The 21223-nt window shown below is 41.5% G+C and overlaps 1 pseudogene; it reads right to left on the reverse strand.

Moving 5' to 3' along the window:
- Nucleotides 1–19206: 19206 nt before the first annotated feature.
- On the reverse strand, nt 19207–20543 carry LOC136515566 (protein ALP1-like; annotated as a pseudogene).
- Nucleotides 20544–21223: the final 680 nt, after the last annotated feature.

Consider the following 21223-nt stretch of genomic DNA (forward strand, 5'->3'; position numbering starts at 1 on the left):
CATGTTAAAAAAGTATGTCCAAATTTGAAGAATTTACAAGCTACTGCTATACCATGTGGATATGTTGTAGAAGGTCTAGGCTTCTATTTTGTACCTGTCGTTGAAAATCCAAAATTACCTTCAGATGACAAGTCCGCCGTGGTACGTGTTTTGGAGGGTTCTCTTACTACTGACCAGTTAGCAGTGGAACTTGACAAACTACTGCCTAGACATAGTTGGGTGATTGAAGAGAAAGGCAATGATGCCTTTATCACTAATTTCCCTTCTGCTGAAGTGCTTAATCACATGGTGAATTGGGGCCCAATGGACACAAAGACAGTGAAAGGAAAGATTCAGTTCGAGAAAGGGGCTAAAATTGATGTCTTTAAGTATGAGACTGACAAGGTATGGGTGCAATTCCGGGGTCTTCCAAAAGAGCTATGAGAATTTCCCATCATTTGGGCAATTAGCTCAATTTTGGGTGTTCCTCATGCAGTGGACACTAAATTCACTAAGAAGAATGGAAGAGCTAGACTGAAAGTGGTAGTGCTTAATCCTGACCTCATCCCTGACCTTGTGGATGTTGTCATTGGGGATTTTGTTTATGAGCTACAATTCAGAGTTGAAAAAGATATGCCTAATGGTGAGTCCAAGGTCATTAACATGGACTCTACCATGGATGAGGACAAAGCCCCAAAAGAAAAGGAACCGGAGAATATGGATCATGATGCTAACAAAACAATAGATGATCCAGCTAGTAAAGCACCTGGTAAACAGACCAATGCTTCAGTTGCACCAAGTGGGCAGCACAAGTCTAAGGCTGTGATAGGAGCATCCACTAAGAGCATGGTCATGGCAGCTAAGCTTGCAGGAGCCACTGGCATCCAGCAGGATTTGGCGACTACTGTAGGTGCAGTACTCCAGCATTCAAACTTGGAAGTTACATAATCCACTTCAGTGGGAGAGAAGAGTACATACAAGCTTGTAGTACTGCTCTCTCCGTGTGGGATGATTCCAGATGGTTCGGCACAGTGGAAAGCTAATTTGTTGTAGTCTAGAACTTTGAACGGTGGGGCAGTGTCACCAGTGAGAGCTAGTAAGAGAAACATGTCTACTTCGGACCAAGACTCTTTGGAGAAGGCAATGAAGTTAAAAGCACGCAAAAACTTGAATGCATCTTCAGTCAAAGGTAATGAGACTTTGCCACACTCTTTTGATATTCTCGATGATTCTATGTTGCCGCATACAACTAGCTCGTTAGGAATCTCTCTTGGCTCTAATGAACAAGAAGTGTCTCTTTCTTTGAAAAGTTTAAGAGATATTGAATTTGCTAGAATGTCAGCAAACAATAGTTTAGAGGAAAAAAGTAAAGCTATGTTGGACGATACTTCCACTGTTTGTTCCTTAGAAGAAAACATGGACCTAGAGGCTTTAAATTTAATTTGTGTAGAAATTTCTGAAGACCTAGGTGATGGGGGCTATGACCCTTTGTGTCTACAGACCCCTATATCACATTCTAAAAAATCTAGTTTCAAGCTTAATAAGAAAAAAATTAGACACCATTCTAGATGAAAGGAATTTTTTGGAATTGCAAAGGGTTTGCTGATACGAAAAAAATATAGGTTCCTATCTTACTTGACAAAAGAAAAGGACTTAGATTTTATTGCATTATCGGAGACCGGGAGAGCCAATTTTCCGCAATCGACCTTGAATAATATCTGCGTGGGCAGAGATTTTCTATGGCATTGCATGACTCCGAGGGGTCGGTCTGGTGGTATGATTCTAGGAATAAATCCTTGAACTTTTGACATTGGCCAGATAGAAGGAGATTTTTTTATTCGGTTCAAATTACGACATAAGGAGGATGACTTCAAGTTTAATTTAATCTCAATATATGGCCCAACTCAGTTAGATCTCAAATCACATTTCTTATCTGAGTTGGTTAGAGTATGTTCAAAAGAGACCATACCTATTATCATAGGTGGTGATTTCAACATTATTCGCAGACCAGATGAGAAAAATAATGAAAACTACAACGACAGATGGCCTTTTCTTTTTAATGTTGTTATTGACACGTTAAGTCTTAGAGAGTTGGAAATGGTAGGAAGAATATTTACTTGGGCTAATCACCTACAAAATCAGACCTTTGAGAAGTTTGATAGGATTCTAGTTTGTACGGAATTTGAATCCAAATATCCGCTTACAACCGTCCATGCTTTAAATAGAGAGATCTCTGATCACACTCCACTCTTATGTAGTACAAATAGCCCATCTCAGACTTACCAACCCCAGTTCAAGTTTGAACTAGGATGGTTGCTTAGAGATGGATTTTGTGACATGGTGCGAGATGTGTGGCATAGTGTTCTGGTCGACGGCAGTCCCTTAGAGAGGTGGCAAGCAAAGATCAGGAGACTTCGCCAATATCTCAGAGGCTTGGTGAAAAATGTGAGTGGCACTTATAAGAAAGAAAAGAAGGAACTGCTAGACAAACTCGATGAGCTAGATAAGAAGGTAGAGAACCTCTTGTTGAATGAGACGGAGTTAAATTTGAAACATGTGCTAAGTGAGAGACTCGCTGAATTACTTAGAGAGGAGGAAGTTAAATGGTACCAAAGGGCAAAGGTTAAGCACCTACTGGAAGGGGATGCTAATACTAAATATTTTCATTTGTTGGCTAATGTTAGGCACCGAAAAACTCGTATTTTCCAGTTGGAGGACGGTGACACTATAATAGATGGTGATGCTCAATTAAAGCAGCATATTACCAACTATTATAAAACCATGTTTGGCCTACCAGATAACTCTAATATGAAATTAGATGAACACCTTGTTCAGGATATTCCACAAGTATCTGAACTGGAAAATGAGTACCTGACTGATGTATTCACAGAGTCTAAGGTTAGGGCAGCAATTTTTCAGATGGAACATAATAAGGCATCGGGCCCAGATGGTTTTCCACCAGAGTTTTATCAGGTCTTCTGGGACATGGTAAAAGAAGATCTGATGGCTCTGTTTATGGAGTTTCATGAGGGGAACTTGCCTTTGCATAGTCTCAACTTTGGAACTATAATTTTATTACCAAAAAAGAAAGATGCGAAAGTCATTCAACAATACAGACCTATATGTTTGTTAAATGTTTCTTTCAAGATCTTTACCAAAGTTGCGACAAATAGACTATCTACTGTTGCCTAGAAGATTATTAGACCAACACAAACGACCTTTCTACCAGGAAGAAACATTATGGAGGGCGTAGTGATACTTCATGAGACAATCCATGAACTTCACTTGAAAAACCAGGACGGGATAATCTTTAAAATAGATTTTGAAAAGGCTTATAACAAAGTAAAATAGGACTTCCTACAACAAACTTTAAGGATGAAGGGCTTCTTGCATAAGTGGTGTTCGTGGGTGCTGCAGTTTACACAGGAAGGAAATGTAAACATTAAAGTGAATGACCAGCTTGGCTCATACTTCCAAACAAAAAAAAGGATTAAGGCAAGGTGACCCAATGTCTCCAATACTATTTAATATAGTGGTGGACATGCTGGCCATACAAATTGCTAGAGCTAAGGAAGCAGGTAAGGTAGAAGGAGTCATTCCCCATCTTATCCAAGATGGGCTATCTATCCTACAGTATGCGGATGACACTGTGATTTTTATGAGTCACGATGTTCAGAAGGCGGTTAATATGAAATTATTTCTAAGCACTTTTCAACAACTATCGGGGCTCAAAATTAATTTTCACAAGAGCAAAATCTTTTGTTTTGGTAAAGCAAGGGATCATGAGGTGTTTTATTCATAGTTGTTTGGATGTGGATTGGGCAAATATCCCTTTCGCTACCTAGGTTTGCCTATGCACACTAGGAAATTGAGTAATAAAGATTGGAGGGTAATAGAAAATAGAATTGAAAACAAGCTTAGTGGGTGGAAAGGAAAGATGCTTTTGGTAGGAGGCCGCTTGGTCCTAATAAACTCGGTGCTCTCTAGCTTACCGATGTTTATGTTGTCATTCTTTGAAATCCCAAAAGGAGTTTTGGAGAAGATCGACTGCTTTAGATCAAGATTCTACTGGCAAAGCGAACAACACAAGCGCAAATATAGATTGGCCAAATGGGAAATCTTGTGCCAACCAAAATTACAAGGTGGCCTAGGTATTCATAATTTGGAGTTACAAAACAAATGTTTGTTGAGTAAGTGGCTTTTCAAACTTTTAAGTGAGGATGGCTTGTGGCAAGAGCTATTGAGAAATAAATACTTAAAAGACAAGACTTTAGGGGGCTGTACAAAAAGACCAACATATTCTCATTTTTGGAAAGGTCTGATGAATGTCAAAGACATTTTCATGAGTTTTGGTTCATTCAAAGTAAAAGACGGGTCACAGACTCATTTTTGGATGGACACTTGGTTGGGTAGTCAACCTCTCAAAGATAAATTTCCCGCGTTGTTCAACATTGTGAGAAGAAAGCAAGATTCCATGGCAAAAGTACTTGCATCAGTCCCACTGAACATTTCCTTTCGCCGCAATCTAGCGGGTCGAAACCTGAGGGACTGGCATAGAATCGTTGCATCTCTACAAGATGTGAACTTACAAGAAGAAAGAGATGTTTTTATTTGGACATTGCATTCATCAGGTAGCTTTTCTGTTAAATCTTTATATGCTGCGTTAATTAACAATGGGGTCAGAGTGTCACAAGATTTATGGCAGATCAAAATTCCTACAAGAATTAAAATATTCTTGTGGTATCTAAAAAGAGGTGTCATTTTAACCAAGGACAACCTTGCCCACCGTAATTGGAATGGTGGCACTGCCCAGAAACCATTCAACACCTCTTTTTTCAATGTTATTATGCCAAATTCCTATGGCGCGCTGTTCACTTAATGTTTGGGATATCACCCCCCATAGCATAGACGATTTATTTGTTAATTGGTCTAAAGCGGGTGGTAACATACATAATTTGTTATTATTAACAGCGGCATCAGCCTTATGTTGGACAATTTGGATAACAAGAAATGAAGTGGTTTTTGACAAGTGTAGACCAAAAACTTTTTTGCAGGTATTATTCAGGGGAACCCATTGGCTAAGGCAATGGGCAAGACTACAGCGGCATGATGATCTTCGAGACCAATTGACCCTTGCTGGACAGCATTTGGAGACGTCGGCATTGCATTTTTTTAGTTCCAATGGGTGGTTGTCATCTAGGTTTATTGGTCTATAGTAGTCAGGATCTGCTTCACGCTTTGTTATCCTCGAGTCTGGTTGTAGACTCGTTTTGGTTCTTATGCATCGGCCGTCGGCCCAAACTTTTTAATAATTGGTCTGATTCTACCCTGGTGTAAATGAAGCCAGATATAAACTATCCTTTATCTAAAAAAAAGTTAGATCGAATAGCATAAACAGCGACATAACGAATGGCATCATGACCAAGACAACAGGCATACTATAATAAAATATTGGATCACGGGGTCCTCATGAGAGGTGGAGGAATGTTGTCGTTGATGATGTGAAGAATCCGCTAGCGGCACAGACAACATCCCGATGATGCCTTTGAAGATGAGCCGTCATGACATAGCCTTTGGAAGACGAGCCGTCGTGGAGGTATGGAGCAGTCGCGTGAAAGCGCTTCCCAAAAACTTTATACGTCATCTCCTAGTGCATGATGACAAGGACGAGAATTCCGATGACACGTGGAGATAAATTATCTTTAAGTTCTTATATCAATTGAAAATGATATCATTAATCATCTCATAATTTTTTATGATAGTCCAAATCACCATCTTAATATTTGTATTACCAATGGGACCATCCACATCGTCACTTGCATAGTGAAATAGCGACCTAGCACCAGCAATAGTGAATCACCTACAGATCCATACCCATCGTAGCAAATTTGAAAGATGATGTCATATTAATTAGGGGAAATTGTGTTCTTACCCTTGTTTAGGAGTCTAATTGTAATTTTATCCTTGTTTTTTTAACTTTGTGATTTTACCCTCACTTTTATGAAATGAAAGCTCCGTTTGCCCCTGTTTTGGATGACCGTTAAATGCACTTGGAATAAAATAAATTAAAAAAATCAAAATATCTAAACACAAAGGCAAAAGACCAAATTGCCCCTTATCTCTTCGTTCTCTTCGTCATCTGTTGAGAAGAAAACAGAGGGGGTTGCTCGCTCTCTCTCGCGCGTCGGGGAGAAGAACTGGGCCTGGCAGCGGCGCGCGGTTCAACGGCGGTGGGCTGGGCGGCGGCGCACGGCGCTCGGGGCAGCGTGCGGGGCCCACGGGTTGCTCGCTCTCTCTCGCGCGTCGGGGTGAAGAACCAGGCCTGGCAGCGGCACGCGGTTCAGCGACAGCAGGCTGGGCAGCGGCGTGCGGCGCTCGGGGCAGCGCGCGGGGCCTGTGGTGTGGCAGTGCAGCGTGGGGCGTGCTAGCCTGTGGTGAGCGGTGGCTAGGGGCGGGCCAGGTCTAGGTCAGTCACCAACTCGCCCTGTGAGTGATCCTTCCTCCTATGACCTCCTGATTCTCCTCGGTCTGCTCTTCACTAGCTTTGGAATCCCGGTCCCCTACGCCCAGCGCGCGCGCGTCTGGTGTATGAGTAGCTGTTACTTTCGATTGGAACTGGGTTGACCTAGCTAGGGATGCAGGCCCACGCCTCGCGCCTAAAGATTCCGTGAGCTGGCTGGCTGTGTGCGGCTAATTGGTCGCGACTTCAGCCACGAGAGGGCAACAACACCCTTGCTGTCTATGGATTATGCGTAGCTTACTTGCTAGATTTTGGTTTTGTGCTTATCTGTGGGCTGTGTCAGCTTGATTACAGCTTTGGCTCAGTGAGCTGGGGTTGTGCTCATGGGAAGTTGTTTATCTGGCCATTGTAGGTCACTGACTTGCTGCTTATGCTATCTCATTTTACAAGCAGGCTCAATAGTATTCGTATGTTCATGAAGTTCCTCCTAATCTGCCATGTTCGGAAATGACTGTATATTCGTGTAGCAGCTCTATGCGGCGCGGGCGGCCAGGCGGTGCGGGAGCGGACAGGGCCCAGCGTGGTCGGAGCAGCGACCCCAGCGAGATGGATTTATGCGACGTCGGTGAAGAAACTAGGTAAGATTTGGAGCTCATGTGATTTGGTCTGTAGGAAAATTAGTATCAATCTATAGAAAGAATGAGTTTCTGTTTGTAGAGCAATTTAGCTAACTGTGCATTCGGTGATGTGATTTGTAGGCCAAATCACATGGATATGAGCCTTGTTGTTAGAGTTCTATCATTTTTCAATCCAATGACATCTAAGGATAATTGGCCACACGTTGATTTGGGCTATAAAATCAAGAAGCCTAAACTGAGAAGGAAACTAGGAAGATCAAGAAATTCTAGGATCAAGTCCTACGATGAGGCCACCACCAGTAAGAAAAGGAGACCATGTTCCGAATGTAATGAACTAGGCCATATAGCAAAGCATTGCCAAGGAGGTCCAGCTGCTAGTCAAAAGAGGAATCGCTCATCGTCTCAAAATGAATCATCTTCACAACAAATGTGAGTCATGCTCATTTGTATTTCAAAAGAGGATTTCGTTAGTGTCTGTTGCCTGCCATATTTAAATGACTACTCAAAAGATGATACAATTATAGTTGTAGTTGCTTGCCATATTTAATGTCTGTTGCCTGCCATATTTAAGTGTCTGTTGCGAAGCACATCCACAGAATGATTCACTTGAGCAGACAGGCATAGAAAATTAGATGACAGATTTCATAAACAGGTTCTATTCCACCATTCCAGAGATATACACATAGATAATCATAATAGTTCCATTCAACCATTCTAGACATATATATACATGCACGGTAGCTGCCATCTACATGTTACATTCCCAAAAGAAAGCTGCTGATAGTGGTAGTGTTCAGGACAACACACTACATATTATAGCATACATATGTTCAGGCCAATGCACTGCATAATTAGCAGGTTGCATCATAGGCAGTTGAAATGCCTAGGGATGCTACCAGACTAATTATTTGCAAACACATTACATAATTAGCAGGTTCCATCACATAGGCTCCTAAAAGATAGATGCTGCTAGTGCTGGTCATCACTTCTTGAGCATGGCCGACATGGCGATCACCGTCTTATTTAGGCCGTCGACCTTCTCGATCAGCATGTCCACTTTGTCTGCCAGCAGCATAGCGATCTTCACCTTCTTTTTAGGTCTGCCACGGAAGTTCTTCACTGGCAGCTTCCTTTTGATCTGGAAGTAAGACAAAAAAAAAACATGGTCTGTGAAGCACAATATTAAGCTGGACTCAGTAGCAAACATGGTTTGTGAAATATTTGAATGGTCTGTGAAGCACAATATTAGCAGTAGAGCCAGCAGTCTACTATCGTAGCACCCTCTTAAATGTTGATGGTTTACCTTGTCATATCTTTAGGTTGTTTCTGTGTCATTTGTAACTTGTGCTTGTTTTGATGTTTCAGTGTTTTACAAAGTTTCATAGTAGAGAATTTCTATTAGAAAGTCATTATTGTTTGAAAAAATGCTTATTTAGTCAACTTGTTTACTGAATCATTTTTCTCCATTCATGTGAAGTGCAAGTGCATGGGGAAGGAGAAGGAGAAGGGGAAGAGGAAGAGGAAGTGCAAGTGTAGGACCTAGAACAGAAGGAGCAGAAGGGGCTGAAACAGAAGGAAGAGAAAGAGGAAGAGGAAGAGGAAGAGGAAGAGGAGGGAGGTTGGGTGTATTATTGGGAATAGATGTATGAATGTGATGTATGACACTGAACATGTAATATCTCACTATTAGCTACCGATTTTGCTGGACTTGTATGTTGGATGAGGCTTGGTACTGTATGGATACTTTTGCTACACTTTCATTTGATGTGATATTATCTATCTATATTTGCATGCTGTGTGGAATCATATGTAACAAGTTGTGTAATTATGCTGCCAAATAAAAAAAACAGAGGTAAAATCACAATGTATTTAGATAAGTAGGAGAAATTTCGTATGGGCAAACTTGTCTTTACTGAGTCCATTTAACACCGTTACCTGCTGTTCCCGGAGTAGGGGTAAACTTAAGCTTCGTTTTAAAAAAACAGGGGTAAAATCACAACAATGACAAAAATAGAGGTAAAATCACAATTGGACGTCAAAATAGAGACAAAAACGCAATAACCCCTACTCCCTCCGTCCAACAATAAAAGCACGTTTAGGATTCAAATAAATAAAATACTGTAGATGTGAAATTATATTTCTGCCCCTAAAAAGTGTAGCTGTCATTTCTTAGCAGTGCAGTTGGTGCGGCTGCCGCTTGGAGCCAGCAAACGAGTGGTGGAGAGCATTCCACGTAATTGAGCATTCAAGTTTTTTTATTTTCTCCATTGATGGTTCCAGAGTGGCATTTACGCTAGCACAGATTGTACGTACGGAGACAGCACGGCTCCTCATCGAATCTTTTTATTTTGGAATTTTTTTTAAACCGTAAATGTGTAATTAAATTTGGACAGAGTGAGTATTAATTATGGGTCATACCTAGCAGTACATCACGACTACAATAGTCCTACTCGACGTAGGAAGAGAAGGTCTAGTCACTAGCCGTGACACATGCTGAAAGGTCCTGTCAGTGGCAGCTTTGGATATTTTTTTTTCATGTGCATGGCTGCTATCATGCATGACACAACGATCATTTGCGTAAATGGATTCATGATTTCTTCCGTGCCACAGTAGAGCAAGCTCCAAGCTCAATAATAAAAATAAATTTATTTATAAATCAAGTAGTAAGAACCCAAGCTATATAATAATTAACTTCTATTTATTTTTAAAGGTTTTATTATTACTATGCCATAGTATGTCTCACATTATCTTTCCTATTTATCCTCGCACCCTCTTTTTATTTGAGCCCAACACTACATAGTCTTCTGTGTCCAAGTTGTTGCTTACATGAGAATCAAGTTAACCTATTTTTACTCTCTTCTCTCCTTTACATCAGCAAAAATATTGACTAGCTTAGGCTTTGTTTGGATCCCTCCAGTTTTTAAGAATCTGATTTTTGAAAACTAGGTGAGATCCAAACAGGCTAGTTTTTATCCATTTTCTTATATCAGTTTTTGTCAGATTCTTAAAAACCAAGAAGCTGTTGATACCCATCTTTTGTCAGTTTCTTATGACCTGTGAGCAATAAATGTAACCAGATTCTTAAAAACTGAGGATCCAAACACCCCCAACCAGTTTTTGCTCGGAATCCAAATTTTAAAAACTAGAGGCAAAAACTGGTTTTTAAGAATCCGAAACTCATCAAAACATGCCCTTAGCTACGAGACAGTTCTTGTCGTGCTTTCTCTTAGCCAAACTGATTTGTGCATGCAAGTAATTCCTTACACGCAACTAATTTTATTTGCTTATTTTCCTTGGGTTTGTCCCCGTTATGCAAATTTTTCATACAGTGGTGAAAAGATTCATTTATGTCCTCAATAATAATCTATATTATTGGCAGTGTTGCATTTCTGGGGTGGTTCTAGCCCACCTGCCTAAGCCTTGCCATGGTCTAGAATCCTATGTTACATAAGGTCTCATGAACAAATTAGTCCATAAAGCTAATAAAAAAACTATTATGTTTACTCTCTTATTCTGTTCATTTCCAAACAAAATGCTCGTTTTGATACTTTTAAAAAATACTCATTTTGATACTCTATAATATGGATTCGGCTGTGATAAATTTACCAATTACTCTTATTTATTTATATCCTTTGCATTTTACCTATCTAGGGTTTTAATATTTATTTTGTAAATCTTTAGCTTAAGTTCTCTTGGAGCATGTTTTCTGTTACATCATGTATTTAGTTGTTTCCATTTTGGTTTTCAACTCTAGATCTTACTATGTTCTAATTTTGTAATCCATTTATTAAGTTTAAATTCTAGTGTTTGTTTTATATTTATTCAAAAAATTTCTTCTATATAACATTAAAAATGGATTGTAGGTCATAGAATCTAGCTTTGTTATTGTAATGGCAAAAACAATCGTTTCATTCTAGACTAGGAGCTCAAGATGTTGAATTTCCTATATAAAAAAAATCATATGTGTAGTGATATTGTTTTATAAAAATGTATAGAAAGGTTAAAACTAAAGTTATAATTGAAAGTGCAATCAAGCCCTAATTGTGGGTTTTGGTGATAATGACCACGCAATTAGAGAACCAATGAGATTTATCGAGATAACAAGTAGGGAATTTATATTCAAGGATGCTACACGAAACGGAGGAGCCCCAATTATAAATGTAGATGGCTTCAAACTCAAAAGAGGTTTAAATTCTTTTATATTTTAAATTTGAGTATAGGAAAAGTCGTACTATAAAGGGAGACACAATGCTTAAGCTAATATGTGCTACCAAGGGCTCAAACAACCACATGCATCCTCAGATTCACAGCTAAGACAGTCTATACTTCACTATTACCCTTACTGTCTTGCGTGGTGCGGCACTGCCACACTTGAAGAGAGGCACTGTTGTACTTGAGTTGCGGCACAAGGAAGTTAGCGCCCACACAGACTTCCCCAGATGGCTCGAGACGTATTAAAAAGTCTCGCCAGACCCCTAGGGTGCGGGTTCTGTCTCGCCCGACCTCAAGGCTGTCGGCTCCGTCTCGTCCGACCCCTTGGACACGGGCTCCGTCTCGCGCAAAGTCACAGGCTCCGTCTCGCCCGACTTCGAGGCTGCGGGCTCCGTCTCGCCCGACCCTTTAGGTGTGGTGACTATTGGGGGCTGGGGGGTATATATACCTTTCCCCTTCCTCCCCAACGACTCTCTGCCTCTCCTTCCTCACTTCAGCACGCTCAAAGCAGAGCAGGAGCTCTCTCTCTCTCCCTTCATTGTTGACCTCAAGCCTCCAAACAAATTCATTGATTTTCCCTTCAATCCTTGAGGGAAAAAGGGTCCAAAACTCGATTCGAGAACAACTTCATTGATTCCCCAAGTCTAAAGAGCACTTGGTTCACGTTTTGGTCGATGGTTGTGTTTGTTACTCTTGGAGCTTGGCTCCTAGCCGGCTAGAGCGTCGCCCGTGGAGCTTGCCAACTTGTGTGGCAGCCCCAGGAGGTTTATAACCATCTCTTGAAGTTAGTAAACTCACCCCTCATCTTAAGAGTTAAGTCTCTTGATTTGAGAATGAGGAAGGGTTGAAAAGCCCTAAGCCTTAGTGGCTAACCTCAACAATATGGAGGTAAGCAAGCCTTGGTGGCGAGTCGAACCATGAGATAAATCATTGTGTCACTTGTGCTTGATTTACATTACTTGCATGACATATCATGGTCAAGGTGATTTCTAGGGTTTCTAGTCGATCTACTTGTGTGTGGTGTTCCTACCACTTCTACCTCTTGATATGTGATTGTCATACTTGCAATAAGCTAGGGAATTTCTCTGATCTAAGTTTTCGTTCATGGATTTTGAACTATAATCCGAAGTTGTCTGCAGGTGCGGCAGTACCACTGTTCTGACCCAGTAGTGCCATAGTCCGGCAATGCCGCTGAGTGAATTTGATAAAAGTTTGAGTGTTTATTTTGACAGGTCTATTCACCCCCTCTAGGCTAACCAGAGATCCTACAATAAAGTTTGAGTTAAAATGTATAGACTTATCTCAAACAAAACTCACAAAAAATAGTATTGTCATAGAGTATTAATACAATTTAAAGAAAATTGTCAGTGTCATTTATATTTGGTTTGTTAAGGGAACATTTCTGTTTCTTTTTTACATAATAAGGAAATTTAAGATGATACTCTAAGTGTATGACAAGGATCAATCGAAACTCAGAGCCACATTGTGATTGTCAAATAAAGGATTCATCTCCTGAGAAATACATTCACTAATAATAATATTAACGGTCATGCAAAATTTCTATAAGGATGTGTTAGGAAATTGAAAATTAATAATTTCTACAAGGAGATGTTAGCGTATTTAAAGTTTATAATTTAGGGTATCACACTAGAACTCAATATAATAATAATAATAATAATAATAATAATAATAATAATAATAATAATAATAATAATAATAGTAAGAATAATAATAGTAAGAATAATAGTAATAATAGTAATAGTAATAATAATAATAATAGTAATAATAATAATGATAGTGATAATAATAATAGTAATAATAATAATAGTAATAATAATAATAGTAGTAATAATAATAATAATAACAATAATAATAATAATATATGCTAAAAGAATCTCTTAACTATTTTTATTGGTAATTCCCTAAAAATAATTATTTTTATTGGTAAAGCTTATAGTTGTAGTAAAAGTAAAGAATGGAAGCATGGATATTACTGCTATCTTTGGGGACTAAAATGATTCGAACAACCTTTTGTTTTGGTATAAATTTTTTGTGGGTCGTCTTTCAATATTAGTATTTAGTGATGGACATAACTTAATTTATATTTACTAGGAGACATTCTTCATTTGTAGAAATTGGCTCTTAGACATTATGGCTACTAAATAATATTTGTGAATAGATGGAAGAGAGAAGTTAAAAGTGACCAATATGCCCCTCACTATTATATTACAACCCTTAGTAGTTATTTAAAAATTTCATAACTTTTGTATACGAGGTCAGGTGAAGATGAACTTTACATCAAAATTGTAGATCTCAAGGAGATCTACAACTGAGTTAAAAACTTTTTGATTCAAAAGTATTTAGAATAAAAAAGTTAGAAAAAATAAAATTTGAAATTCAACATTTTGAATGTTCGAATTGATATTGAAATGGTCTATACAAAAGTTGCAGTTATCAATATAATATATAACTTTCTAGTTGATAGTTTTTTTTATGTTTGGTCATTTAGAGTCCTAAATATTTCTTTTATTTCTTTGATTCAAAAATTCAAACTTTAAAATTTGCAAATAACTTCGGTACGGAACGTGTCATCCAACCACCTCATCTACCCGCGCATTAAAATGTCGTCCGCGTGTGGCCCGTTCCTGTTCCTGCATATACGCCGGCCGTCAGCTCCCTGTATGCGTATGTTGCCATGCATCGCCGGCCGCCTGGTCGGCTCCGCTCTCAGTCTGCCACAGCTGATCACTGATCAAAGAGCTAGCATTACTAGAGAGCTAGTAGCATTGTTACGCCCCGTTTTGTATTTTGGCTACCGTAGCACATTCGTTTGTATTTGGCAATTAGTGTTTAATTATGGACTAATTAGGTTCAAAAGTTTCGTCTCGCGATTTCTCATCTAACTATGCAATTAGTTTTTTTTCGTCTACATTTAGTACTCCATGCATGTGCCATAAGATTCGATGTGACGGGTACTGTGCAAAATTTTTTAGAATCTAAACAGGCCCTTACTCCATAATGGACACTTGACAGGTCAGTCTCGAAGGAAGCTGCACTTTGGCCTTTGGACCCTGCTACTGGCCGCCCTGCACTGTGTCGCTGTGTCTGTGTGTGCATCCAGTACGTACCACCCGCGTGGCTGGCAGCCCCTCCACACGGCTACACGAACATGCACCCGACCAAGACACGCTGTGGCCTGTGGTCTGTGGAGCTAGAGCTGCATCAATGGCGCGATGCCAACAGGTGCAGCCGGGGGTAGCAGGCTAGCTATGCTACTGGATCAGCATGCACGCGAGCAGACGCTGAACGCAGTGGCGCAGCGCCCTGCCGGGTGCCGGCCGCTGCAGGCCGGCCGGGCCGAGGATGGACAGGGTACGTGGTTCTAGAATCTGGATGCACTCTTGCCCGCCCGCGGCTTTAATTTGACATTTTGACCCGCGGATGCTAGCGGTACGTTCGTCGGGGCCTGGCGACCGGCGTGCACGGGCAGTGATGCACTACTACATGCATGCTGGCATGCCTACCTAGCAGGGTGGCTGGGTGGTCCTTTCCATGCATGGGCCGGGATAGCCAAGGAGTGTAGTAGTACTAAAATCCATCTGTGTAGACTTGGATAAGTGTGCATGGTTGGGCGCCACAGATGAACAAAAAAGAGTTTAAAGGTTTGCAAAGCTGCATCACTGATGGCTCACCGGTTTTACTTTCTCAGTCACAAATATCAACCGCCAATGAGTGGGCCATGAGGGTCAATAATTAGGGCTCATTTCTCTCCCACTGGCTTCTTCATCGTCTATGCGTGTGGAGCGGACCAAGCCGCACCAAACGTTCTCATGAGGAGCGGTTCTAGCCGGGAAAACAAGGAGCCGGAACCGTTCTCTTGTATAGACGCGAATCTGTGAAAATTGGCTCCACGCGAGGGCTCTGGGTCCATCCGTGAAGCAAGTGCTCTAAATCTTATCAAAAATATCAATTCATCCGGCTTACACTCTGCCAAAGCAAACACTTTCACATATATACTGGCAGGCGTGGAATCTCTGTACCGCAGAGACACTATAGGTTATGTGCGGAACCTCCGCGCATACGCGCAGTCAGTCATTTCTCAGTGGGAGCATAGGGATACAAATATATCTCCGTCCCTCTCTTCCTCAGCAGTCATCTTCTCCATTACTCACTCAGCTAAATCTCTCTACTCCGTAGTTGCTCCCAATCACCTTGCATTGATTCCCAGTGATTTCCTCATGGTGATTGGGCTTGCGAGAGAGAAAGGAAGCTAGAGAAGAAAAGCTTCAACGCGGTTTGAACACTTGATGACACCCTAGCCGACCCTCGGTGTTTGTTACTCTTGGAGCAAGACTCCTAGCTGGCTAGAGGTTGTCCATTGAAGCATCCAAGCTTTGTGGATTGCTCCGAGAAGTTTATATTGCCTGGATTTGCTTATTGGAACCTTCAAGCCACTACTCGGTGGATGACTTGAGAAGAGATGGGAGTTGGAAGAGACTCCAAGCCTTTGTGGCTCCCTCAACAACATGGATGTAGTTAAGCCTAGGTGACGAACTGAACCATGGGGTATATCTTGTGTCATCCTTCATTTGTTGTGCTTGTGTTGCTTTTACTTGTATTTGAATTGAAATTCTAGCTTTGCACCTGATCTACTAGTTTTCTCTACAAGTTCTAAGGGCGTGATTGGTTGCTTCGGGGTAGGGTATCCGGGATGGAGGACTGGTCCTGGGTGGCGTGATGCAGGTTGAAACCATTCATCTAGGTGTGTTTGGTTGCAATTTTGGGATTGGTACTGAAGGACAGTCAGTTTATTTGGTTGCCAGCTTACACCAATTTGAGGAATGAGCTGGTATTGCTAGTTGTGTTTGGTTTGGCGCATTGCACAAGGTGTGAGCACCCATGTATCACTTTGGTGAGGTTACCACCATTTTTATCAGAACAAGCATGTGAACACAAACATTGCCTCAGATCAATTTGTATCATCATCAACTATGACCTTGGAGCATAAGAGATATTACAAAATAATACAACAGCAATGGTAAGAGGCAGTTCTTCCCACATTTAACAATTTAAAAGATGAGCTCAGATAACAGAGGGAAAGCCACCCATGTATGAATAGACAGTGGTTAGCATATTGACCTCAGATAACAGTTCTTCATCGGTTGACCTTGAACTTGGAAAACACAGAAGACAACACACAGCAATGGTAACAAACAAACATGAAAACCAAATAGAATAAGACCAGAGTTCCAGTGCCTCACAAGCTCAAGGTCATCAGGTATTTGTAATCCAGTACACATGGCGGTTTAGTTATCATCATAGGCTCGACAAGAATATCAAAGCTACAGTCACCTCATTCTGTCATGGAACTAGAAACAACATAGGGCTTGATTGGTTGCCCGAAGCACTGCAAGGAGGCATTTTAGGGCATAGACCCCAGGCTCCTTTCCCCGATAGGCAACATACCAAGACATGGCATTTTGAGCATCACAGACATTTGTAGCAACGAGCAAGAACGAACCACATGAGCACCAACAATAGAAAACACTGCCCCACAGCCACAACAAATAACACAAGTTTGTTCCTAAGCACCTTTGGTGGAGGATTGACAAAAACTTTATCATCTTCACAACCCATGAACTCTAAGTATGATGCTTCTGCCTCTTCTTTGTTAGGGAAGCTCTTGTAGCTGTTTTTTTTAAAACCAGTTACCTAGGCATTGCATCTAACCCAGGTTGCATATACCCTAGGAACTCTTTCATGATACACAACATACCAAGCCATTTGCCCCTTAAAAACACATAAAAGCAAGTATAAGATATTGATAAGATGAGCGGTAGTTCAATCGATTTGCCTCAGATTTAATTGCCTTTTCATTTGACCTTGAACTTGGAGCTTAAGAAACATAGACAGCAGCAAACCTCAAACAGATAGTAGAAAACCAAGATCATGACAGTCATGAAACCATGTGAGGCATCCAGCCTAGCCATCAGATCATCAGAATTGTCCAGCTGTGGGCATGGATGTCTCACATGGTTTGATTACAGCCATGAGAATCAGAAGCAGAAGATAGAAGAAACAATGCTCTAGTACCTCACAAGTCCAAGGTCAACAATGTGCTTAATCCATTACTCAAACTAGCAATGTTATCTTCATAGGCATGAAAAGGATCTCACAATTGTATCAGCCTCAGTCAAAAAATGGTTGACATTAGAAGCACAAAAAAATGTAGGCCTCAGCTAATGTAAATTGCAATCATCCCAGGTGGCAAATAAGAACACAAATTGCTAAGGCAAGTTCATAACTCCCATGGAAGCATGGGACACGTCCATCCCAGCCATCCGGTAGGCATGCCTACAACAGTTGCTTGGGAATGGACGTATCCCACGGTTTGATGAAAGACATGAGAAAACACAAGAATAGCATAGGGCTCAGATCAACTAAGTGACAATCCATCACCCTTTGTTAATGTCTACACCACACAGATCAACAAAGCCTCACATCCATCGCCATGGCTCCTATGCTATTCCAGAATAGGTGCAGCCTTGGTTAGGTGGCAAATGGTTCTTTGTAGCATCAGTTGAGGTAAGTGCTACACATCAAAATATGTCCTACAGCATAAGACAGTTAGCATGGCTATATGCAAAAGTGGAGAGGCTAGCTAGTATGCATCTAAGCAAAGTAGGTTGTGCTCAGGTAGGTCCTAAGCCATAGGATCCTATGAGCCTCTGTCATCTGAACAAAGCAAAGTCCCTCAGCCTTGTTCTTCAGCAGGTAAACCAGGGCAAACATGAGTGCCTCCTGTGAGTACCAGGGCAGTCCATAACACAGCCATAAAGATCATGATGCACCTCATTGTGCCGTGGAGTCTTCAGGGCATCTCCTACAGACTCCACAGCCTTGATCATTCCATTCATGAGGTCTATTTCCTCTGGGGCAAGCTTCCTTATCTTGCCACCCCTTTCATCCTGGCTCTTGGCATCAGAACCCTTAGAGCCTTCCATACCAAAAGGAGTCCCCTTTCTAGAATCAGCCTCTGTGCCACCTAAGTCAGTGTTGTCCTCAACGGTATCAATATCACCTTGGCCAATGTCGGTTGGAGTACCTAGAGGCTCGTTTGAGCCCATTGCATACCTGCCTGTTGCCTGGTTACCACCAAAGATGGCATCCATCTAAACATAGTTCTCTATTGGTGTGTTCAAGAACTTAGCATCAGCAGGATGGTCCTAGTTAGTGAAACATATGTAACTATTAGACATAGGGGAGCAAAAGAAAAGAAAAGGGATAGCTAAGGTGTTATCCAAATAGTTTCTAACCTTGGTGTGGCCAAGCAGGTGTTCATCATCAAGTACTATCATGTGGTGGTCCTCATCCCACAGAGCACCACTCAAATCCTTGAGCCTAACAACCTTAACCCACCTTTGCCTCCACTTTCTCAGGTGATTGTAAATCTGCTGGGTGGTCACATTAACCCTAGCAAACTTAGAGACCATGCGTGCAACCTGCCTAACATGTACCTCCTTGAACCCTTTCTCAGTTTTGACCCCCTGCCCAACCAAATCATGGAACCTCCTAAGCATGAACCCAGACTGGACAGGACTCCAGTTCATAGGGCCATTGGGCTGAGGGGCTGCTTGGTTGCCATCATCAGCAGCAACTACCGCATTATGTTCCACCACATTGTCCTCACCACCAATGTTAACAACCTGGTCAGGCATATTGTCCATTTCCTATCCACAACCACCATAACATTGAACAACCAGTACATAAGGAAAATAAATTGCATGGTATGAAATACAAGTTCAACAGATCAAATAGGCAGAAAAGGAATAGGTACTACATCATTGCAAAGTGCCATAGGTCTTAGTTAAAATACAAGTTTCTCCAATGCTACTAAACAGTACACACACCATGCCACTACACCCTAGAATTCCCCCTATTTTGCCACATCTGTGCAGCCCATGCCTCCCTCTGTTGTACCTAGGTACCATTGTCAGGGACATGATCTAGATGTGAGGCATTGTCATTGATGTTAGGTGCCCATGTGGATTCAGCAGACACATGCTCATCCTGCCCATGCCTGAGGATCCAATTGTGAAGAATACAACAGGCAAGAACAAGCTTAACTTGGGTCTTGTATGGGTGGAAAGGTTTGTTGTCCAATATCTTGAATCTATTCTTTAGAGCCCCAAAAGTCCTCTCAACTGTTACTCTAAGAGATGAATGCCTTAGATTAAAAAGCTCTCTTTGATTTTGAGGTCGGTTTGAACCAAACTCCCTCAAATGGTACCTTGTGGCATGAAATGGTGGCAAGAAACCAGGCCTCACTGCATAGCCAGCATCGACAAGATAGAATTTGCCTAAAAATTAGCAGATAGGAATATGTTTTAGTAGTTTCATTTAGGATTAAGCAAAGTGTCAAAGGTTTTTTGGTTTGGATGATACCTGGTGGCACTCTAAGGCCATCATCTCTTTCAAGAGCATCAAACAAGATAAGAGCATCATGTGCAGATCCCTCCCAACCAGCAAGCACATAGATGAATCTGAGGTCAAAGTCCACGGCTGCCAACACATTTTGTGTGATGGTGTGCTTCCTGCCTCTAAAGGCAACTTGCATCTTCACAGGCACTCTAGCTAATGCATGAGTACCATCAATTGCTCCTATGCAGTCCTAATTGAAAAAAACATAAGTGCAAGTGAACGTTGACACCAAACTGATATGCATGAGACCTATGTATGACAAGTTATGGATACCAACCTTGAAATAGGGGTACCACCTTCTGCTCCCAAGGATCCTAGGATAGACATTGGTAGCAGGAGGGGCAATCAATTCATTCCTCAGCTCTCCTACCGCATATGACACCTTCTGGAAGAACCTACTAATTGTCTCTATGGACCTCCTGAAAGTAAGGTCAACCACTCTAAACCTCATTGTGACCAACAACATGTAAGAACATGGCTACTTGTTCTTCAACAGATGCATGTATGCTGTCAATGACAAGCTCTCTACTATAGAAAAGGTTACAAAGTTGGAAAAAAGGGGCCCTCCTCATTCTAAGAAGGTTGACACAGTGCACATCATTAGATTCATAGATGTATCTAAGGTTGTTCATCCTCTGTTTGTCCCTCTCAGCCAAGGGACCATAGGTGACTGAGCACAAATCTTCAACTCTCCTCCTAAACCACATGAAAAACCAAGCAGCCACTGCAACAACCACAGCAGTGGCAACCCTTCGCCTAGCTTCAAATGCCATTTCTACCAACAGGATGGAGGCAACATTAGAAAGGGAGCATGCAACATGGGTGTGTACTGCTTAGCAAGCAAAAATCAGACAAAATGAACTATGAAAGATGCGGCTGCCACACCAAAGGGTGCTCCTCCAGCATATACTGTTACACAATCCACATCATTGACCTCTAGGCACTTTGCTCAGTTTGTACAACAAAATAGGCATCAGCATGTACAAGATCTACACAAAACATGAGATATAAACCAAATACGAAGCATCACATATAGATCTAGGGATGTCAAACCAAGAACCCTGATTTCTTAGCATTTCAAGCAAAAACCACCAACAAATCAACAAAATCGACACTGAAGAAAGATGAGGGGAAGAGCATAGGTGGCATATATACCGTCCAAGCGTCGGAGGGCCGAGAGAAATCCATCGGCGAGGGTCGCCTCGGTAGGGCTACCGAGGTCGAGGGGGAGCAAGACAGGAGTTCGCATCGGAGCTATGGCAGAAGGAGAGGCGAAGAGTGAGGGTGGTAACCCTAGCCAAGACCCGCGTGCAAGCTTTATGGCCTAGATGGCCTCATCTCCTGCCAAGCACCAAGCGAGCCTACACCGAGAGGGAAGTGGGGTTCGAGAAGACGGCACCGTCCGGGATAGATGAGTGAATCTACACAGGAGGAAGCAGGAGAAAGATGCAAG

This window comes from Miscanthus floridulus, chromosome 17 (assembly GCF_019320115.1).
Source record: "Miscanthus floridulus cultivar M001 chromosome 17, ASM1932011v1, whole genome shotgun sequence".
In the NCBI taxonomy this organism is placed as follows: Eukaryota; Viridiplantae; Streptophyta; class Magnoliopsida; order Poales; family Poaceae; genus Miscanthus; species Miscanthus floridulus.